Source organism: Filicampus tigris, chromosome 8 (genome assembly GCF_054856515.1).
Source record: "Filicampus tigris isolate MCC_2025a chromosome 8, RoL_Ftig_1.0, whole genome shotgun sequence".
Classification (NCBI taxonomy): domain Eukaryota; kingdom Metazoa; phylum Chordata; class Actinopteri; order Syngnathiformes; family Syngnathidae; genus Filicampus; species Filicampus tigris.
The window spans coordinates 24714652-24739032 of NC_141224.1; the positions used below are offsets into that span (position 1 = coordinate 24714652).

Here is a 24381-nt window from a genome sequence, read left to right on the forward strand (position 1 = left end):
CCTGTTGATATGAATGTCTCAGAGATTTACCTTTTTACTAGCAGTTTGTGTTGTATTTTTGTAACTGCAGATAATTTCAATTTGCAATTCTGTGTTCTGTGTTTTTATTTGTAGATCTATAATTGTTATTTTGTTACAGTTTATTATATTGTATGTTGATGCTGAACAGTTGACAAGCTGTGTCATATGCATTTTTGGTGTCCGTCGCAAGCGTCAGCTGCATCCCACATTGTCCCCCACAAGCATACTCCCTGTCCCACCTCTGGTGAGTTTGGATCTGGACACTCTACATATAAATCATATCATAAAACACTTTAAATCAGTGAACTGCACCAGACAACATGCAATTTTATTTCTCTTTGTACAAAAAAAATTGAACTCTGAAAAAGGATTCTTGGTTGAAGCTTACTTTCAAATGAAATAGCCGTTATTTTATCGTGTGCAGTCTCAGTGGCTTGTAAAGGTGTGTTGATGACCGATGCGAACCGGCTGTCTTCGTGCCCAACGCAAGTCTAGCGCCAAGTGCAGTCTAACTGTGCTCATGGGTGGAGTTTTCTTTCTTTGGGCATTTTCGTAGACGGGCGCCGTTAGAAATAGGCGTTTGGGCCATTCTGGGAGTGAGCGCTGCTGACTTGGTTCCTGCCAATCAAAGCAATTCCTATCATTCACTTTAACTTCAGTGTAGATGAGACATGCGATTTACATAGCGGAAGCGGAACAGACACACTCACTGGAGTCAATGCAGGAGATCGGTGCATGAAAAGTACAGTACGTTTATAATTAACTGCAAGAAGACCTCTACTTGTGCACCAGCTATTTGCTGCTGTAAAGTGGGCACTTGGAGAGCGCCTTCCATCCCTGATCATACGTCTGTGTGTCACATCGCCCCACAAACACACACACACACACACACACTAGCATTTGCTGCAGTCAAGAGGCTGCTTTTAAAAATATAAAGATTATAATAATTGCCAGGTAATGCGTGCAGGAGGACCCCAAAGTAGGTAGGAAAAAAAATAAGTGCAATATAAAGTATTTAATTAAAAGAAAACAAAACGGTTATCAAGGTTCTGGGATAATTACAAAACAACAAGGATAAAAAAGAAACTAAACTAACACTAGGATGGGACTTGACTTTGACATCAGCAACAGACAAATAAACATTGACAAATCACAACTAAATGACAAGAACTGAAAGAAAGCGGGGAACTAAATACGGACAAGTTGACGAGACAATAAGGAAACACCTGGACAAGACAGACGCTAGGAGGGAGCTGATTGGCTAACACTAGGAACAGGAATGACAAGCACAGGTGAACTCCCTAACCTAAGGAAAAACATGAAACTAAAGTTAAAAAAAAAAAAAAAAATTCAAGACAGACTACCCCCCACTTAAAGGACGGATCCCAGATGTTCAACAAAAAAGACCAAAAACAGTGTGGGCGGGACCATGGTCCGCCGATCAGGCGGGCATCCTGGACACCAGATCAGAGGTCGCTGGTGGGGCTAGTCCGGTGGCTGTCCCAGAGGCGGAACAGGCTCGGGTGGTGGCCTCGTGGCTCGCGCCGCCGGAACAGAAACAGGCTCGGGTGGCGGCTTCGGGGCTCACGCCGCCGGAACAGAAACAGGCTCAGGTGGCGGCCTCAGGGCTTGCGCCGCCGGAACAGAAACAGGCTCGGGTGGCGGCTTCGGGGCTCGCGCCGCCGGAACAGAAACAGGCTCGGGTGGCAGCCGGAACAGAAACGCCGCCGGAACAGAAACAGGCTCGGGTGGCGGCTTCGGGGCTCGTGCCGCCGGAACAGAAACAGGCTCGGGTGGCAGCCATAGGACATGCGCTGCTGGGACAGGCTCGTTCGGTGGCCACAGGACAAGCACCGCCGGTACAAGCTTGGAGCCATAGAGTGGCTGGAGCAAACGCTAGGCCGGGGTCAGGTGGGACCATCTTGCAGCCATGATGTTCAGTTTTAGCATCTGAAGAGCTTCCCTCATGTCAGCAAGGGTCACGTTGTTTCGGCCAAGCCTCTCACTGGGAAAACAAAAAGCATGTGGTGATGCCTGTCCCGCTGGGTCCATTTCGGGTCGGTTCGTTCTGTCAGGTAATGCGTGGAGGAGACAAATCACCATGAACCGACAAGGACTGAAATAAAGCGGGGAACTAAATACAGACAAGTTGACGAGACAGGAAGGAACACCTGGACAAGACACAGCCGGTAGGAGGGAGCTCATTGGCTAACACCAGGGACTGGGATGACAAGCACAGGTGGACTCAATAACATAACAAGAGACTGACAAAGGCCTTGTCTACACGTAGCCGCATATGGCGGATATTAGCCTGCGGTTAGCCCTAACATCCACAGGTCTCTGGAGGTTTTTCATTGAAAACTCAAAACTCCGGCCACAGTGGAGATTTGCTGATATCTTGGGATCCGCGATTAGCTGTGGACAGTCAGACCCGAGACTATGCGACAAAAATGCTCTGACGTCATTGCACGACTTGTGTTTTCATGCGAGTCAACATGGATTCCCGCGGCGCTGCATTGGTTATAGCCATTCTTGAGGCGCTTTTTGCTTGCTTATTTTTTCCGCAACCAACCACTGCTTCTTTTTGAAAGGTTTAAAAGCAATTCTGACCACATGTCGGTCCGCCCGAACGCATTTGGCACCGTGTTTTTGGTTTCGTAGAAGTGACGTCAAAGTTCCTTCTGAATGGACAGTATTTCGCTGACTACTGCCGCCTAGAGGTTTGGCGTGCGTTTGAAAACGCACTTCCACAGTTTCGTGTGGATGCATTTTTTCAACGTGTATTCCAACGCAGGCGGGGGGGAGGATATACGGTTGTTAAAAAACCCTGGCTACGTGTAGACAAGGCCAAAGAAACACAAGGTAAAACACGAAACTAAAGCCAAAAACCAAACTCAAGACAGACTATGACAAATAATAATGCATTCAATTATTTGATTCCTACATTGATTCAGAGGGTTCGATGCAGGCTGTTATACTTATAAATGAAACACAATGACAACCACCACGCATACTGTATCAACGGAGTGCAGAATCTGTGTGCCTGCAGTCTGAAGTTTGATCAAATTCACCAAAATCTCCACCTGGGTCACGGAGCCATGGGCGGGCCTGGATGTACACAGGCCCAGATTGATGGACTGCCCACCCAATGAGATTCATTAAATAATATATATTTTTACATTTTTAGTAAATTACTATCAAATTATTTTTTAATTTGTGTTTCATTATGTTTTTTTTTATTTTTATTGAATATTAAGAATGGCATAATTGTGGTTGTCTAAGGAAGATCTGAACATCATGTTATTCGATTTGTCATTTTATTTGAATATATGATGTGTCGGGACAGGAGAATTGTGCTCAGTGAGAGAAACATTCAGGCCCACAATGATTTTTCCAGGCCAACCCATTAGCCACATTCTGGCTCCACCCCTGCAAGTTAGACCTCCTTTTAGCTTCTAAAGTTAGGCTACTTTTCATCAACAAATTGTCAGATGCGCTGGGGGCATGGAATAGAAAAGGCCCTTGGTCCGCTGGAACGCCTAGAAAGGCGCAGCACTATCTGCTAAATTCCTAAACACGGTAAACTAGACTTGCCCTAGCAAGAGGGTGCTGAGGGAAAATGATTATCCACCTGCCTCATTTGTTACTCAAACAAACCATGGATTATTCCTGAAATCTGAAACAGATGCTTTTGTTAGTCTCCAAAAGTTGAAAGGTGACTGTAAAAAAAAGGGTCTGCTCAAGCTGATTAGGTTTACCATCTCCTCAATTATCGAACTGTACATGGCAGGATTGTATTTAACATTCATTGTCTTTCTGATGCACAAGTAGTCCACTAGTCCCATACAACACTTTTGTGTTATCTTAAGCAGTCTGCTTTTAAACGGGAGGCTTTCTTCATGAAAAATGCTGCCTCGGGTTGTTGGCAAGGCACTTGTACTTTGTGTAACCTTTGCGCTAACTAGCACAGCAGCTGTGGGAATGATAATATAAATGTATGTACCCTGGACATTCATTTTTTGCTGCTGTATGTTGTAACTTTCCTAGCTTGCACTTCAAATACTTCATTAGCTGCTTGTCCCGCGTTTCACCCCTCGCTCAGTTGCACTGGAGCCGTGAATGTGCATCACCCATACAATTGCATGCATATGCATTCACGTACTGTATAGGCTGCCAGTTCCCTTGGTGATTTAGGATCAGTTGGTCTTTCAGCAAGAACAAGATGCTCTACATTATTGACATGTAGATCCTTTTTCACAGAGTCTCTCTCTTCTCTTGCTTGACGCAACATGACAGAGGTAACCAAGGTCAAAGGTCCATTCAGTTCCTGCCTGTGTTCTCCCAGCCACAACTTTTCGAGTGAAGCTATACGGCACATTGCTTACAAATGTTTAATGACTCTCACACTCACACACACACGTACAAGGAGTTATTTTGACAAGTCATGATTCCTATTTCCAGAGCTGGGCATCGGCCCTCCGTCCCCGGTTTCCGTCCTGCCGGAGTCAACCAACCGGCATCAAGAACGGACTTTACCAATGCCGTGTCACATGCAGGTGCCGCACTCCTGACACGCGGTCGAGTAAGGAAACAATTCCAGATGAGCCAAATCACAAAATGTTTTCTATTTTTGTGCTTTTGAAACATATTTTGAATTAAAATATACTTCCACCTAATTCAGTGTGATTTAATGAACAATATTTAAACAATAAAATGCTGCTTGCTTGTGTAATAAACAAGTTCCTCATTTTTTTTTTCATAAAAAAAGGTTAGTTAATGATAGTAATGAGTATGACACTAGATACTGTTCATCTATTGGATGGATGTACATTCAAGGTTGTATCTGATTAGTCAAAGTCAGACAAAAGCAGTCACACATCGCAGTTTGAGAGTCAAATTGAGATTTGCGCCTATAGACACATTGAAAAGCAAAACTGCGAGCGGGCACCAAGTGCTTACGTCACACATGCAAGAGGTTGGAAGTTGGAGGCGGAATCGAAGCTATTCAGTTTTTGCTGCGGGAAGATGACAGAAGTGTGGCAGCGTTCCAGATTAAAACACAAGGCGGCCACCGTGGCATGTAATCATAACACGGACCTTGCTTTCCGTGCTTTTTTGGGCACTCAAGGATGCTTTACAAAGTAAAGGACTAAACACTGGCCACAAAAACAAACACTATTTAACACAAATAAAGACTACAACAAAGACAGCATTATAGAATTATTCCACTTTGTTTGTTTTGTTTTGTTCTTGTTAATAGAAGCAACTTGTATAGAGGAATAGTAACCTCACCACTGTCTAATCCTCCTCACTCACAATCCAGGTGGGGAACCAGGACCTCCTTGCTGAACTGGTAGCAGCAGCCAAGATGCATAACCTCTATTACATATTAAAACATTATTAGCTCTTACCACGATATACATGTTGGATTTCATCATTTCATTTCAGAATGTACATGTGAGACTTGTCTTTCTTTAGCGTAACACATTTTTAGGTTATGCCTAGGTCCTCACACCAAAAATTTGAGGTGTTTGTTTTCACCTTCTCTTCTCCCTTCTCTGTCTCGGTCTCTTACTCTCGCTCTCTCTTTCTCTCTCTCTATCTCTCTCACATACAGTATATGCACGCACACAAACGCAAACATATACACTTACAAGCACACATTTTATCTTGATTTCCTGCCATGTCTTTCCTGTTTTCCATCTTATAGCTGTCATAGTTGACCTGCCTGTCTCTCTCCCTCCGAGCACCCAGTGCAACTAAGCTACACAAACGGACCCGCATTCTTACACACACACGCACGCACGCACACACTCATACACGCATGCACACTTTGTTTCCTCAGTCCTGCCTTCACCCGGGCACGTAGTGTTTAATTAGCTCCACTGTGGCGTGAAAAATTGGGTGTGCGTTTGCGTGATTTCCTCTGTGTTAGATAAACTTGCACAAGCCTCAGTGAGGAAGTGTCAAGATTGCCTCTGGGAGTGGACTGCGATAGCTTTCAACACTTGCAGTGAAACGCACACACACGCACACGCGCACACACACTGCGAGTCATTCGTGTAAGTCAATTTGGTGTGAGCACTCCCACAATGACTGTCAGAGAGGTGGTAAGTTTGGCTTTTCATAGTAGTTAGAAAAGTCATCGGCTCCAGCCCAGCAAGTTTATACGAAGTCAGTTGGAGATATAAATGTGTAAACTACTATTATTTTTCTAATGGCTGTAGCATTGGTGACGAGCAGAACTTGTAAATCCATCCTCTATTCATTCAAAGAGAACATTTCCATGCCATTTTCCATGTTTTGAAATTTATGGCAAGAACATTACCATGACGGGACCTATATTGTAGTATATTATGGAATGGAATGCAAAGAATCCGGCATACTGTTGAATTGCAAAACATAATCACTACTCTACAATCATAATAAAAGGGGAGTGTGACACTAGTGATCCTTCTCAACACCAAGATGTTGAAATAAAAGCAGTTGAATTGGTAAACTACACGTATTAAAGAGCATTACTTGACAGAAAATGACATGATATCCAAATGTTTGCACAGATTTGGGCTTTTAAAGGATGTGGTCTTAAACTTTTGATCAGCTGATGAACAGCCTATTTCAGTTAAATTGTTCTTTTCAATAAATTGCATGCTCAAAACATTTGGTCTTTTGTTCCCATTTCTTCTTTTTGCATTTTGAAACTCTACTTAGAACGTTCTTAAGATACAACAGTGCAAAATGCAAATTATTGCAATTTTTTAATTGGTCTTAAGATTTTTATCAGGAGTGTATATGTGTTGTAAACCAAATACTAGAGAATGCAATTTCTACGTGTGAAGGCGAAGGAAGCTGAATGGAAATGGAATGCGTTGGAATGAAGTTGAATGACCTTGAAAAAAATCAGAAGGCAAACAAGAAAAGAGGAAGTAAGGAAACAATGAAAGAAGGAAGTCAGAGAAAAAAAGAAGGAAAACAAAGAATGATGGAATCAAAGGATGGGAGGAAGCAAGGAACCAAGATAGCAAAGAAAATAAGCAAGAAAGAAAACAAAGTAAGAATACAAAATAGTAGGAAGACAAGGATGAGGCGGTCCGCTGATAGTGTAGTGGTACACACGCCTGAGTTGTGTGCGGGCAGCGTGGGATCGATTCCCGCTCAGTGACAGTGTCTATGTGTGCCCTGCGACTGGCTGGCGACCAGTTCGGGGTGTAGTCTGCCTTCGCCCATTGACGGCTGGGATAGGCTCCAGCAACTCCCCGCGACCCTATATAGGATAAGCGGTTTAGAAGATGACATGACATGACAAGGATGAGGCGAGGACACAAGGAAGGAAGGAAACTAGGAATCTCGGGACGGAAGGAAGCTGGGTATGAGAAATCGGGGTGTCCCAATACTTTTGAACAACATGGCCGCTTCATTAGGGACACATAGGGATGAAAAATCGGGTTGTCCCAATACTTTTGAACAACATGGCCGCTTCATTAGGGACACGTGGGGAAGAAAAATCCGGCTGTCCCAATACTTTTGAACAAGGCCGCATCATTAGGGACACCTGACGATGAAAAATTGGGGTGTCCCAATACTTTTTAACAACATGGCCACTTCATTAGGGACACCTGGGGATAAAAATTCTGGGTGTCCCAATACTTTTGAACAACATGGCTGCTTCATTAGGAACACCTGGGGATGAACATTCTGGGTGTCCCAATACTTTTGAACAACATGGCCGCTTCATTAGGGACACCTCGGGATGAAAATTCTGGGTGTCCCAATACTTTTGAACAACATTCGGGGTGAGTATCCCCAGCCTAGCTCATGTCCCTGCCCAAGATGGCCGCCGCACTGGGGAGACCTCGGGGTAAGTATCCCCAGCCTAGCTCATGTCCCTGCCCAAGATGGCCGCCGCACTGGGGAGACCTTGGGTGAGTATCCCTAGTCTAGCTATTGTCCCTGCCCAAGATGGCCGCCGCACTGGGGAGACCCCGGGGTGAGTATCCCCAGTCTAGCTAAAGTTCCTGCCCAAGATGGGCGCCACACTGGGGAGACCTCGGGGTGAAAATTCCCCAGTCTAGCCAATGTCCTTGCCCAAGATGGCCGCCGCACCGGGGAGACCTCGGGGTGAGTATCCCCAGTCTAGCTAATGTCCTTATCCAAGATGGCCGCCGCACCGGGGAAACCTCGGGGTGAGTATCCCCAGTCTAGCTAATGTCCCTTCCCAAGATGGCCGCCGCACTGGGGAGATCTCGGGGTGAGAATCCCCAGTCTAGCTAATGTCCCTGCCCAAGTCGGCTGCCGCAATGACGAGACCTCGGGGTGTGTATCCCCAGTCTAGCTAATGTTGCTGCCCAAGATGGCTGCCGCAATGTGTAGACCTCGGGGTGAGTATCCCCAGTCTAGCTAATGTCCCTTCCCAAGATGGCTGCCGCACTGGCGAGACTGAGGGGCAATAACACTGGTTCACTGGAAATGATTGGTGAAATTTTGTGGGCTTTTTTAAGGGTGAATGAGTTGAATGTGTGGGAAGTAGAAATTTTGGGGGTGTTGAAATGCTGCATGTAAGTTGAATGAGTTGAATGACTTGAATTGGTGGAAATTGGGAAGGTGTAAATGTGAAAAGTTGAATATTCCAATGCAAATGAATGGTTAATAGTTGAATTTTTGTGGGTTTTTTAAGGGTGAATGAGGTGAAAGTGTGGGAAATAGGAATTTGGGGTGTGTTGAAAAGCTTGACCAGTATGAGTTGAATGAGATGAATGATGTGAATTTCAAATTGGAATGATGTAAATGTGAATTGTTGAATATGGCAATGGGAGTGAATGGTGGAATTTTGTGTTTTTTTTCTACGGGTGAATAAGTTGAATTTTAGGGAAATAGGAATTGTGGGTGTGTTGAATAGCTTTACCAATGTGAGTTGAATGAATTGAATCGTGTGAATTTTAAATTGGAATGGTGGAAATGGGAAATGTTGAATATGGCATTGGAAATGAATGGGGGTTTTTGTGGTGAAAAATGGGGAATTTGGGGGAAAACATAATTTTTTCGAGTGAAAAAAAGGACCCCTGGATGCCGTGAATTTTTGGAATACATTGAAGTTGGAAAGGCGAGAATCGGTTGAAAAACGTGGAAGGAGAAGTATGCCAAAAAAGTGTGAGGAATAAAATAGAAGAGGGATAAAGGTGAATGGTGTAGAATAACATATGTATGAAGGTCTCTGCCTTCACACAATCAGAATGATGTGAACGTTACTTGTAATGAAGAAATTGCTTTTGCACCTGTATGTGCTTGCAATAAAGAAACTGCTTCTGCTTTCACGTTTAATTTTAATAACTCTCTTGGTAGAAAGTCAGAAATGCTGAATGAAGATAGGAGCCTCGATGCACGTTATCTACCAACAGCAGACTTGTTGATCCCGTTTAGAAAGTTAATGATGAGACTAAATGTTTTTGCAGTATAATGCTTTGGCGTAATTATGATACATTAATCTCTCACCCACATGCACACACAGAGAAATAAGTTCACGTGTTTCCAACGGCTTGCATGAATCCCCCGCTCCTTAGGTTGGAAACACCCATGTAAACAGTGAACCCGAAAACTGATAAAAAGAGAGGGAACAAGATAAGTTTAGAACATAGAGAGAAGTGTTCTCCTAATGAGGACAGGGAGTAGCAGAAATTGTGCTTTCTCTCTATATTTTGGTTGGTTCATATATAACAGACAATCGTGATTTTATGTCCTTTAATTACTTGACATGTTTCGGCGTGTACTTCCGCCTTCATCAGAGTGTCACCGGTGTGGTTGTGACGCGACTTTATCAGCTGATATTCCATGAGGGTGTGACTTATCTGTCAAAATTGACATGCAAGTCACGCCCCCCATTCACCCCTCCAGGATGCTGCTCCAGGTGGTGGAGAGCATAAAAGCTCCCTCGTCCCTGTTGATGGTCTTCTGGCCTCGCTTGCGGATCTCGATGGCCTCCCTGATCCAACGCTGATGTTTGTGCTTTCCCTCCATTTTCTTCATGAGCTGGTAACAAGGATTGAGTGTCTTTCCTCTTCATTTGTGCTGTGTTTATGAAATATCTAATTGATGAACCTGACAGTTGACTTCCACTTTAAATGTTTATCAATTGGGACATGAGACACAGAATTTGGGCCCAGAAGCAGACAGAACACAGATGTGGCGAAGTAGAAGACAAAAGTACTAACCAAAATCACCCAACAGGCAGTGAACAGATAATAGATGGATGGATTGATAAAATAAGACGTTTCTGGTATCATAACTGCATGTCTGATGTTTGGGCTAGAGGATGCCCCAAAAGCTTTACAGAAGGCTTGCCTTACCTAGGATGTAAACTGGGTCCCCAGTCTGAAACAATGTCAATGGGGTTGCCATGTAGCTTGAAGACTTGGTTGACTCGGATGTCCGCACTCTCAAGGTTGGAGGGAAGTTTGGGTACTGGAATGAAATGAACCATCTTGGAGAATTGGTCAACCACAATCAGTATTACCATGTTTCCATCAGAGTGAGGGACGGCTGGGGATTGGTGACGTTGTAGGAGACCCCTGGGGATACGGTGGGAGGATTTCCCTCGGGAGCAGATGACACAGGCGCTGACGAACTCCTTGACATTCGCAACCACCACAAGCATTGTTGCAGGAACCAGAGAATTTGATTCACCCCAGGATGGCAAGCCAACTTGGAAGAGTACCCCATTGCAGTACTGGAAAGATAAGATAAGATAAGATAAGATAAGATAAGAATTGCTTTATTGATCCCACAGTGGGGAAATTTTCAGTGTTACAGCAGCAAAGATATAGGTCACACAGGGACGGCGGCATAATGTAGCCATTAATGTATAACATTGACGGCAAACATTCAGGATCAAACCTATGTAAATATACGCAGTAACATGTTTATATACACATGTATATACACACCAACATACATCTACATAAAAAGTATGAGGAACACTCATTTTAGCCTGTACATAATACAGAGGAAAAATACTCTAAGTAAGTGACAGTGCTGCAGTACTGTAGTGAAATGTAAGAAACAGCATTGGATAAAAATAAAACTAGACTAACAGTAGTGGGGAATGTTGAGTATTGCATGGTATTACAGTAGTTTTGACCAGGAGGCGGTTCTGCTGGCACCAGTCCACAAAACCCTGAGTAAGTTCTCTGTAAGGCGGCACGGTGGTCGACTGGTTAGCACGTCCGCCTCACAGTTCAGAGGTCATGGGTTCGATCCCGGCTCCGGCCTCCCTGTGTGGAGTTTGCATGTTCTCCCCGTACCTGCGTGGGTTTTCTCCGGGCACTCTGGTTTCCTCCCACATTCCAAAAACATGCATGGTAAGTTGATTGGACTCTCTAAATTGCCCCTAGGGGATTGTGATTGTGAGTGCGGATGTTTGTCCCTGTGTGCCCTGCGATTGGCTGGCAACCAATTCAGGGTGTCCCCCGCCTACTGCCCAAAGACAGCTGGGATAGGCTCCAGCACGCCCCGCGACCCTTGTGAGGAGAAGCGGTACAGATAATGGATGGATGGATGGAAGTTCTCTGTACTCCCGATCATCTCCGCCTGTGATAAGGCCGACAATCGCAGAGTCGTCAGAGAACTTCTGCAGGTGACAACACGGGTGTTGTAGTTGAAGTCCGAGGTGTAGAGGGTGAACAGGAAGGGGGCCAAGACAGTTCCCTGTGGGGCATCTCTGAACCGTGCGGGTCACAGCTGGCTGCCTGCGGACCAGAGGTTTGTACACAGACTGGAAAGCCACCAGGTTGTGATCAGCTTTGCCCAGCGGGGGGAGGGGCAGTGATGTGTATGCCTCCTTGGTGTTGGCATAGAAAAGGTCCAGTGTTTTATTGTCTCTGGTGTGGCAGGTGACATACTGTGTGAATGAAGGCAGAGAGGAGGAAGGGGAGGCATGATTGAAGTCACCAGAGATGAGTATCAGGGCATTTGGGTGCTGTGTTTGTAGCCTGCTCACTGCTGCAGTCAAGACATCACAGGCTGTGTCGCCGCTGGCAGCTGGTGGGACGTAGACGGTCACCGATCACATGACTAAACTCTCGCGGGATGTAGAATGGCCTCATGCCAACAGCTAGCAGCTCAATATCCCTGCTGCAAAGCTGCTCCTTAATCGTGATGTGCCCAGGATTACACCATCTATCGTTCACAAACACAGCCAGCCCTCCTCCTTTCCTCCTTCCACTCTCCATCGTCCTGTCCGCGCGTATGATTTGGAAGCCGTCCAATTCTGCGACCGCGTTCGGCGTTAGCGCTGTTAGCCACGACTCCGTGAATAGCAGCAGGCTAGCCTCCCGGAAGTCCCTCTCATGCCGGGTAAGCGCCGCTAGCTCGTCCATCTTGTTGGGGAGAGATCTAACATTCCCCATGATAACAGATGGGAGGACGGGATGGTATCGTCTCCAAAGCGGACAGAATTTGTGATTAAGAGCCAATTCTGTGTTTCCAGAACTACCAACTCAATGTCCTACACAGCCGACAAAACGAAACGAGGGAAGGATGTAGGGATGGACCGATTATCGGCCGGGCCGATTATCGGGGCCGATATTAGGTATTTTAGCGATTATCGGCATTGGCCTTTTTTTCATTTTAAGGCCGATAAACTAAAAATTGCTGTATTCGTGCTTGCTGCAGCGTGCTTCTCTCTCTCTGTTTGCTGCACGACTGGCCCCGCATAGGCAGATTGGCCCGCCAAACGCACCATCTGATTGGTTCCTTGTGAAGTGCGTAACAGCCAACAGTATACAGCATAAAGCTGCGTGTGTGCTCCCTGCTCGCTCTCTCTCTCTGTGTCTCCTGGACGAGCCTGGCACATACACGACAGGAGTCAGCAAGTTAGTTGTTCAAGGTAATGCAATAGGCTTCGCCAAAATTTTAGTAAATGTCAGTCTACTATAACTCACTTGTAGCATTACTATGAGCCCTTCTATGTCATATAAACACAAAGGGCAGTTCTGCTCGCCACAGTAAGCTGCCTTGCGGCTCAAGCTAGCCACTCTCCGGATGTCACAATAGTCAATTTGCTTTGTGAATGACATGGCTCCTGAGAGAAGTTGCTGATAATATCGGGAAATGGTGATAAAAGTAAGACATGAGTGAGTGCCAGTGGGTGCGTGTCTGTGTGTAAGCCACGTAATGAAAAGCTAAACCCAACTTTATTTTTAGACCACTTTAAAACAACCACTGTCCAAGTGCTGTACATGGTGCAAAAATTGATGGCAAAGTACTGCATGTGAAAGTCCGGTCTTGGAAACATGCTTATTTTTCTGGCTAGTAGCTGCGTTGAGGATTCACTTTTATGTTTTTGAACTTTAAAACAAAGATGTGTGAAAGAAAAACATTTCAGTTATAGTGGATTTTTAGAAAACTATTTAATGTAAGGAGGTATTTGCTAGACATGCAGCTGAGCCTGGGAGCTCCTTGCACTTTTTTGTGAGACTTAAAACAAAGTTGTCTATTTTTTAAGATCTAGAAAAGCTTTAACATCTTGTAAATCACTAAAGTTGTTTAATAAACATGGGCAGGCATTTAAACTAAGTCAAGTGTTGGAGATTTTTGTTTTTCATAAATTTGACACCATTTTACCCCTTTTTTCTACAAATAAATATTGGCTTCAAATATCGGTTATCGGCCGCCTTGACCCACTAATAATCGGTATCGGCCCTGAAAAAAGCATATCGGTCCATCCCTAGAAGGATGGTCTTGGAATCTGGCTTCTCTGGAGAGGGATCATGCATGTGGGAGAAAAGATCAGATTGAATGTTTCAGGAGCCTGGATGATAGAACATAGAGAAATTTAAGCACACCAGGAACAAGGCCCAATGAACTTGATAAATGTTTTGGCGCTTGGCAGATTGCAGATTCAGTGTCCACCTCAACGATGAACTGCAGAGCAGAATCAGGATGGATGAGGGCCGGGGAAGAGGTAAAAAGCTCTATGTGGAATTTGAAGGTGGCGTCAGCTTTGGTGGTCCATGTGAATCGAGAGGCTATAAAGGTTGGGTGAGGGATGCGACGACCTTGCTGTAGTCATAGATGAACCTAAAGTTAACAAACTCCAAGAACTGTTGCAGCTGCTTGCAGGAGGAAGGTACTTGCCAATTAGCCACTGTCTCAATCTTAGCAGGATCTGGCCTAAGATGACCCTAGGCGAATATGTGGCCAATAACAGTAATAGAGGGAAACCAAACTTGCATTTTTCTGCTTTGACAAAGAGCTTGTTCTCCAGGAGGCATTGTAAGAACTAATCTAACATGCTGGATGTGTTCTTCAGGTGTTCAGGAAAAAAATCTAAATGTCATCAAGTGAACATACGCAAATTGGTTAAGCATATCTCGGAGAATGTCATTTATCAGGTCTTGAAACACGTCTGGAGCATTAGAAAGACTAAAAGCCATCACCAAATATTAAAAACGGTCAAGGGCGGTCTTAAAGGCTGTATTCCACTCATCCTCCTCTCGGATATGTACCAAATGATAAGGGTTTGGTTAACATGGTGGCATGAGTGAGGGGCTCAAAGGATGGGTTGAGGGAAAGAAGATATCTATTCTTTCTGGGGATGTCGTCAAGTCCTCTGAAGCTGATACATGGTCGTACTGTCTTCTTGTCTTGTCTTTTTTAGTCACAAAGAATCCAGCCCAGAGAGAAGATGAGGAGGAGGGACTGATGAGTCCAGCAGCCGAAGAGTCACTGATATACTCCATGGCCTCCCACTTGAGGCGCGGCTGGTTGTAAAGTCTACTTGAAGGTGGGGGGCTCTCCTCAAACTTTTTTTCTCCCTTTCAATACAGGTGTCAAACTCAAGGTCCGCGGGCCAGATCTGGCCCACATCATTTTATGTGGCCCGCAAAAGCAAATCATGTGTGTTGACTTGACATGTTTCTTTGAAATTGTCTTCACTGACAGTGCTGGATAAAGACTGACCCCAAGAGGTCGATATGGGAACTGCAGCTTTAAACTTTCCATGCCTTTTTGTCAATCAAAATTACTTGAAAGGAAACGTATTTGAATGTATGTTTGTACATTGCTTACTGTATGTACCCTGCTAACTTTGCATTGACGAATGCTTCTCTACGGTAATAATCATTTTCCTGGTCAGGTTTATGAGATAACAGTGTAGATATAGGTTTAAACTCATATCATTGACTCTTAATCTTTGGACGCATTCAGAATGCGATGTTTCCAGCGACATAAAAATTGATGCCAGTTATGAATTGTGAAATGCACAAAGGTTTTAAACAGGACAATTCAATAGACTCAAATCGAACTTTATTGTTACGAATTGAGGCTCACTTGAAAATGTGAGCTGGGGGGCGGACACTTCACCACCTCCTCTTTTTCTTAAGGAGATAAAGAGGCCTGGCCTTTGTCTCCCCACACTCTCTCAAACCTGGCTTTCATAAAAAAAAAACCTCAAGCTCTCTGGCTCTCTCTCCCTCAAAATCTCTTGCTGGCTCAAACTCTCCCTCATCTTATTATTATTATTTTTTCTTTCATCTTTTGGCTGCATTTTTGATTGGGCTCCCGGAAATCACCCACGGTCGACCTCCAAAAGCTTTGGGTTCTCTGAACTTCCATCACCACGAACATGTGGCGGATGAGTCGAACTCTGAGCGGCAAACGCTGAAGCAACACGCCAGTTTTTTCCCTTTCGGAGCCTGACATTGCGCAGCAGCCAGTCGGGCCACATGAGAACCCAACCAAGATTTTGGTCCCGCTCCCAGCAGCCTGCTTTTGCATTTTCTTTTTCCTTTTTTTCACTTTCACCTGCAAACGAGTGAAGGTCCTTCCTCCTTCGCTCCTCATGTGAGACTCCGCAAACCCAAGTGACCACTCTGCAGCTCGCCAGGGCTTTTCACTGGGTGCATACAAAATTGGTAGTGTACGCTTGCAAACTTTGTGCATTTCTCTAGCCATCCTTACACCCTCTCACGTTCAATCTATCTATCAGACGTCCTATTCTTTCCTTACCTCCCAATTATTTTTGATATTTGTTTTCCCTTTTTGTCATTTATTTAGGCTTGCCATATCATAATATTTTCTTGTATGTTTCATTAGTTGTCATTACTAAATTTTGTCCATATACAGAAGTCAAGCGTGAATTGTGTGTTTTTGGGTCAAGGTATTAACCTCTATTTTATTCAAAGAGCTCACAACTTATTTCATTGTAGCGCCTTCACATTTCATGACTGATTTAATGAGGTTTTTCGTCAAATTCCCCTATGAATAACCTAAAAGTTTGATGTGGTGCCCTAAGAGGCGAGCAGGAGTAATGCAGGCATTGCTCCGAATCGCTATTAACTATCGACACTCTTATGACTAACCCCCACGTTCGCTACACGGGGCTGCCCCAGCTTCGGAGCTCGTCTTCCCAGATCGATCATGAGGGAGGTTTGGGCTGCTGCGACCCCGCAGCTGGTAAAGCCCTCCTCCACTCTGTGCCGAATTAAAGCATTTCACAAAGCAAAGAAAAAATTAAACCCCTCGGTAGACTATATGAATGAAAGTGAACTGTGAGAGAATGGCATTCACAACAACACCGCATCTGCAATTACTGTGTCGTCAAACACATATCACGATTACCCAGCAGCAATTTTTGATTGTTTTCAACCTGTCTGACAAATTTGACCCATGATTTTTATCAATTGTCTGGAGCAATCATTTTTATCGGTGTTACATATGAGCTTTCTGTGATTTCCAAACAACATACAGATAATCTGTAACATTCAGCAGCTCTGCAGTAGGACTATAGTCAAAACCTGAGGTACCTAGTAGGAGTGTGCCAAACAGGGATCAAAATGCTGACAGTGAGTGATAGCATTAACTACTGCAAAACTGCAAATTCCTGGCAATACATTTTCAGAAGCAATGTATAAAATAAAATTCTGATTAATGTTGCGTTTGTGGAATATGAGTTAAGCAGCATCTTCAGAAAACAGGAGAGTCTTGGTTGGTCATAACCTGAACTATGAGTAACTGTGACGTCATTTTCAGTCGACAGTAAGTGGCAAAACCCCATGCGGTGGGAAAAAAACGTTCGATTTTGCAGCTTAATTCATATTACATAAACACAACATTAATCAGAATACTGTGTTTAGACAAGTGGGCTGAATAGAACATATTATTGTAAAGAAAATGTTTGGGTTAACTCCCCCTTCAACAACAGTAAACAGCTTATTGGTTTGAGTATTCAGTCAGTTAGTTGAGGTAGTGAAATTGTCCCTTCCCTTATACGTGCCATGTTGGAATTCAGGATGCTTTGTAGTGAAACTACAAAACAAAATTAGTCATAAAAATAAAGGTTCCCTGTCACTGTATTGTATGCATGTCAGTACAAATCGGTGCTACAAATGTTTGACACAATACCACACTAGTAAGCATCTCCTCACCCCGCACCACTGACAATCTTAGTTTAAAAATCAATGTTTAGAAATGAATATGGCCTTTTAAAAGCTCTTTGCATATTTTTGCACTGTGTGTTTGCGTGTGCGTGCCTGTGTGTATTAACCTTGCTGCTCTGCCCTGAATTTGTGGATCGAATATTATTGATTGTTGTCAATGCACAGTCACACATTAATAAGGTCTACTTTCACTATAAGGCCTGTCTGTCTTATCACCACTCTTTTTGATTCCTGTATTTTTCATGCGTCCCATGTAACACTGATTGTTAAATTTGAACTGAACAATGTTAAAATATGCAGAGCAATTGGAAATATTTACATTTAGGTACATTATTTGATTTTCAATAAGTTACAATTTGGAATGTGTTGCTTATAATCTATGTGTGTGACAGACTTCACGTATCTGGAGAGAGACCTACGTAAAACCACACCTCCTAAAAAGCACCTGTTTGGATTTATCTGTTTATCTGAGTAGTCCTGAACCACTTTTTCTGGGCAACACACACTAAAATATTTTATTAATCATGTCTTGTGTTTTCCTTGCTATGGAAAAATATTGAAACTCAAAAGTATTTCTGAGGTCCTCAAAAATAAACATGAATCCATTGAATTTGTTTCTTGTGCCGGAGGAAATATTTCAGCCAAAAATACGGCTCAGGTCAAAATAGTATTTAAAAAGTACTAAAGTACAAAACCGTACAAATAGGGGTGGGCAAAAAATATATACATATATATATATATATATATATATATATCGATATTTTTTTCAAAAACTCGATAAGGATAATTTGACGATATTCTACAAAAGATTTAAAATCTGCACTTGCTTCACAGAACAATTATGGATAGACAGCGTTTGTGAACAATACTGTAGATCTTGTTTGTATTTTAAATTGCTTAATACAGCTTCTTCAAAACATAACGACATTCTACGGCAATATTTAACAATGAAGAACTAAAAATTATGTCTAGACACTCATTTAAATGTCTCCATTATTCCATAATGTTATGACATATTTAATGACATTTTGAGCTGCAGTAAGTACTGATGCACCACTGCCAACTAACTACTAGAGCAATCAGAATGAGAAAAAGGTGTTTACTACAGCAATCAAAAGAAAAAAAACTTATTTGAATATGTGATTTGTGTGACGAAGTATTAGTGTCACCCAGCGAAAGAAAAAAACCCGCCATGACAACACCCATTCTCATACGTTGAATACCGTATTCGGATTAAAGCTGAATAAAAAATCGCAACTTACTGAAAAGTGCATTTTCCCACTCATTCATCACTGTGATATGTAGACTTGTGACTTTATTCATGTTTGGGTGTATCCTGGCGTCACACTAATAAGCCGTCGTAGTTTGTGCAACATGCCTCCGGAATACAGGCTAGTTATGACTGATGCGGACTACAAGCGTGTAAACTGAATGTTAACTAAACATCCAGCCTGTCACATTTGACTTGCCCGCTAAAGTAGTGAGTGTGTGTGTTTACTAAGCTTTTGTTTAGCATGCTTGAGCCGTCGCCAAGTTTTCCTCATAATCCATATGGCTCGTGGTGTAATAGAATTGCTCTTCACAGTGACCGTTTTGGCACATCTAACAATGTTATTCCCACTGACGTCAGTCTTGCCAACCCCAAACCATTTACATATTACGGACGACAAGGCACCTTGCTATTATTCCCCGCTCGACACTCCTCCATATTTGAAACATAGCTCAGCTGCAGTGTGAACAGAGTCACGTGACTGGGTCCTGCCTGCTGATTCGGCGATTGATTATGACTTCCTCCTCCTCTGTCATCAATGCACACTGATTTGCTGAATGAGGATAACAGCATTTGTTCATATTTTGCGTCCATCAACTCGACTCGTTACGCTTTTCAAGGCAGTATTAATACTCGATAATGTTAAATTGCACATCGTGAAAACAAGATTGACGATGACATCGATGACGATATATCACCTACCCCTACGTACAAAACACAACAGAGCTCCGGAGATGGCATCATCCCATAGTGCCCTGCTCAAAATGCAAACGTCATTTTGTCAGCGTAGAAAACTTGTTGCTAATTTGAGAAAATGCCACACTTTGACAATGATAGACAGTTGTTGTGCACAAGGGTAGAGGTTCAGTATCTTGCTCAAGGACACTTTGACATGGTCGCAATGGCCGGGCATCAAACCACCAACATCTGGGTTGGGAGACAACCACTGTAGCATTTAGCCATGCCGCCCCGTATTTGAAGAACCAAGGATTAGCACCGGCGTTTGGGCAGACTGCTCTTCCAGACCGCAAGTTGCTTTCCAACTTTGTGGAGGCCGCGAGTGAGCGCATCATCTCTGCCCACTTCCCCAATAGCGAGACGACCTGTGTCAGTATCCCCTCCTTGTCCGCCTGCAGCAATGGAGGTGGGATGCCATGTGAATCTGTGAAGGTCCTTCTGGTGAGTACAACATTTCTCACACCCTCCAAAGTGAGGCCGTGGTAATGCCGGTCATCCCCAGCTCACCCATTCCGGTCGCGCCAATGTGGCGGGAGCCACGGGCGAACGTGCACCCGGGTTTGCCAGGCCTTCCGCCTGCTGCCACCTGCCCGCCAACCAGCCTAGCCCTGACTCAGAGGCAACCTGGTTGATCCTATCAGTAAGCTTGTCTCAAAGATGAAGCAATGAAGCACAAGTACATACTACTAGTAAACTACACACTTGTATATACGTACATACGTAAACTAAACAAACTTGTAACCTTCCAAGCCTTTGTATGATCAGAAGGACTCACCCTTGCGATTCTCACCATCTGCCGTCAAGAAAGCCACCCCTGCGATCCTGTCAACATCGTTGCGTAAACATGCATAGGGGCATCAGTCACGTGATGTCCGGAGTCTATCGTACGGTTGGTCCGCGGATGCTGCGACTATATTGTTGACCGATAAATAAACAAATGGCAGAATAATGTGGAATTTAATGCATGTCAATAGGCCCTTTGGCATTAAGATAGGCCCCTTTGAGCAGGCTTTGTGAACTGGTGCAGCGACAAAGTGACTGACAGAAAGTTCAACAAGTGGTAGAATAATATGAAGCTATTACAATTTTTATAGGCCCTCTCTTGGCACACACTATAATTACATCCACGGCGCTGCACAGAATTGCCTGCGGGTTGGTCAACTCATGCCAAGAATGTAAATTGACAGACAGAAAAAAAAAATGGTTTTTTTAACAGTCTAAATGTATACATACTTATTTTATTTAGAAGAATGGATGTTATAGTTATAATAATGTTTGCATTAGTGCTACTACCAGTGTATTTTACAATGTTACGGTGATGACACTATGATTCTGTTTTGTTTCTCTTCTTATTCTGATAGGCCCTTGGCTTGTGTAGACCCCTGTGCTCCAGTCCAGGCAAGCCCCTTGGTATAGGTGGGCCTGCCTGTACTCCTCTACATTCAAGAATGAACAGTTCCCTCTAAACAATGCCCACAAATATTAAAACAAATAACTATATGTATTGAAAATGTTAAAGGAACAAAAATGGCCAGAGTCAAAATTACCACCATAGCGTGAATGTGTGAGTGCCTGAATAACGTATCCACTGTGAAGAATTTTTGAGTGCCCCAAAAAGCTCTATATAAAACTGATGCATCATTATTATCATCGTTATTATCATAATTATCAGTATCCCATTTAAAAACTACCACCAATTTGAGAGACAGCAAGTGTTGGAAGCCATGTGCTCTGATTGTCCAACCCTAATTGAAGTCACCAGTGAACACTATCTCTAAAGGAGAGACTTGTAGAGCAGTGGAGAAGATTCAGGACTCAGAAAGCATAACGCCCAAAACAAAAGATCTGTGCGTGAATAAAGCGGCCGCAGCATTCAGGTTTCAAATTTCCCGCGGTCAAGCGCCAGCGTTCCTTCTTCTTCGTCTCATTCTTCTTCTCCTTCCTTTTCTTCTCCCCTTTGTGCAGACCGAACATGCGCAGTGCACAGTGTTCCCGCCAGGGCTCCCAATTCAAGTGCAACATATGGTTTGTTGCCAATTGATGTTTTCATTTTTGTATATTAAATTTGGGATTGCATATATATTTGTTTTCTAACATGCTGCAATCTTGTGTTTTGAGGATATATTTATTTTTATCCTGCTCAATGGGAAGTCAACGCAAACATTTTTTTTTCAAGAATATGTTCTATACAAGCCCACTAGTTGAAACAGGGCATTGTGATAAATATTGCGTTTGTTGAATAAGTGTTAATCCACTCGTTTTAAGCCATCTCTGAGGGTGGCCATTTTGTCTTCTGTCGACTGAAAATGACATGGCTCAGATTCAGAAAACAGGTCAGCTGTGATTGGTCGTTGTGAGCAGTTGTGATGTCATATTCAGTCGACAGAAGACAAAATGGCCGCCCCGAGAGATGGCTAAAATCGAGTGCATTTTGCTGCTTAATTTATATTCCATGCTGCAGTTGCCGCCTGCGCCGACACGGGAGTATAAAGAAGCCTAAAGAAGTGTTTCGCCGAGAAGGTTGAGATTAACTTCGGTCACACAGGAGGGCCGATAAGTGAGCCGGACTAAAATCCACCGCCGCCCTTGCTTAGTCCGCCCCTTTTTTTCAAACATGTCAGCCCCTGTCCTCCACTCCAAAAATGCACCACTGGGAACAAAGAGCTGGGACTGTGCATGCATAACACTAAAATACAGAGATGGGCACTTTACCCGATTTTGCCTGTCCGTCCGCGATCCTTCCATCCTCGTCCCTCTGTCCTTATTCATAAAAATAATCATCCTCTGTAATGTAACGAAAATGGATGTCAGATCGGGTGAACACAGGGGCTTGACCCCCGAGCCTCCTCCGCCAGACCTGGAATACGCATAGTTGGCCCTTTTGAAGTGCCAGCACCCAGCCTTTGGATAGACAGAGAAGGACCAATGCCTGATCTTTCCAATCCAACCCCCCCGATGGCATGGATGTGCTATCTCAGCAGGAGGTCCCACTGGGGCCAAAACCAGCATAAAGATGCCGGACCCCCTGAGTCTTGATTCAATCAAGCCGTCTCTGGAGGTGCTGGCTGAGACATCAAACAAACAGGACGCGCCGCCTGGACGCGAAAACCTCTCTTTTTGGACACTCGCTCTCTTGAACTTCACTCTTTTTGGAAACTCTCGTGAACTTTCTTTTTTTGGCTTACTAACTCTCCTCTCCAGCCACCCTCTGACCCGTCCCGACTGAAGACGGGTCAGAACATTTGCTCCTTTTTTGTTCCTTTCTACCTTCAAATTTTTGTTGGTCCGATCACGGCTGCCAACACATCCACGTGGTCACTAGGACAGAGCCCACCAAGGAACATCCCGAGAATATCTAAGGTTGCTTTATAACGCAATATTATTGCGTTTTATCGAAAAACCTTTGCGTTAATGCAATACGTTTTCAGTTGTTATTGCGTTCTTTCGCAATAAAATAATTATTGCAAGATAAGGTTATTTTAGTAGGACACGAAAGACTTCTACTTCCGGCATGTTCCTGTCAGTCGTTTGTGTGGCGTTGTGTTATAATTCATGGTATTGCGTGTGTTGAACCACTAGAGGGCAGACTTTGCCTGACAATGCAGGGAACACCCATGAAAAGTGTTGTGCAGGCAGTTAATTAAGGTGGGTCTGTGGTATCGCAGAAGAGAAAAGTGGTCTTGCTTTTTAAAAGAATCCAACACAACACGTCAGTCGGTACTTGGCCCGGTTAGGGACGATTAGAAGGACGGATGAAAACGCACTTCCATCCTTTTTAAAAGACTTCTTGTCCTCCGTCCATCAGTCCCAGACCAGTCCGTCGTTGGGACGGAATGCCCAATGCTTGGACAATGTACTGGCTGAATACCATGACTTTAGGAAAGTTTTCAACAAGGACTGTGCTCAGTCCCTGCCGCCCCAATTTTTTGTTGTTCGGTGAAACAATGTCTGATGAGTGGATTAGAATCATCTTGTCCATTGTGGAAGTCCTCTGTCAGCACCATGTTCTCAGTCTATATCGAACTGAGTATTCATGACACCAATACAGCCTAGAAACTAGTAGAGACTTGGCTATTTGTGTCACTGATGTTTTATTTAAAAATCCATATTATGGTTATACCTTAAATAAGCATCCGCCAGATGAGACTTGACAGGCAAACTTTTCAGAGTTTTAGTTTAACTGTTTGTCTTTCTGTCCGATAAACCTGTCTGTTTATGCTCAGTGGACAGAGCTGCAATTAGACAAGACACTAACCATCTATTGAACCCACAGACATTCATCAGAAATGTGTGTTGTTTGTTTTTTGTGGGTGTCTGCGTGAGTGCGTGGGGGTGTGCATGTGTGTGTGTGCGCGCGTGTATATGAGCATGTGATGGGACAATCAGATTGTGTTTAATGACTATTGACGGATGGAAGTGAAGAACTGCAGGAAGCAGACAGGATTGAGGGAGGGAAATAAGATGAAGAAAAATAGAAAGAGGCAAAGATGGCGATGGTCAATAGCGCAGGAAGACATTTTAATTACCACCAGCCAACTCACATGATGTTTTATTAGATCACTAGGACATTTATTGCTACTCTGGGCTACAGATTGCGCCAATTGTCTTTTTTTTCTTTTTTTTAGCTCTATTGTAAGTGATCTTATAAACCTCATTTTAGACCAAACATAAGTACACATTTAAAGTAGGTGACCAATAGCAAAGAATTATAGAATGAACCTACAGGAGATAAACCTGACAGTGACAATGTAATTTACCCACCCGACAAGTAAATTACCGGTAAAAAAGGAGGATAATGGATGGTTGTCAGAGCTGGGCACTTGACCCTTTTTTGCCGGTCCGGCCACGACCTCCCACCCTTGAACTGGGTACCCTTCCGGCCTCGACCCTCCTCCCTTATTCATAAAAATTATCGTCTCCCGG

The 24381-nt window shown here is 43.8% G+C and overlaps 1 long non-coding RNA gene across 1 annotated transcript in view; it reads right to left on the reverse strand.

Annotated features, from left to right (window-relative positions):
* Positions 1–328: 328 nt before the first annotated feature.
* The window catches only part of LOC147144144 (uncharacterized), a 34923-nt gene continuing 10870 nt past the window's right edge, over positions 329–24381 (reverse strand). Inside the window, exons 2-3 of the long non-coding RNA XR_015087791.1 lie at positions 10362–10741; positions 329–2026 (exon numbers count right to left, since the gene is read on the reverse strand). This is a non-coding gene — a long non-coding RNA (uncharacterized LOC147144144). The remainder of the gene's footprint in view (positions 2027–10361; positions 10742–24381) is intronic.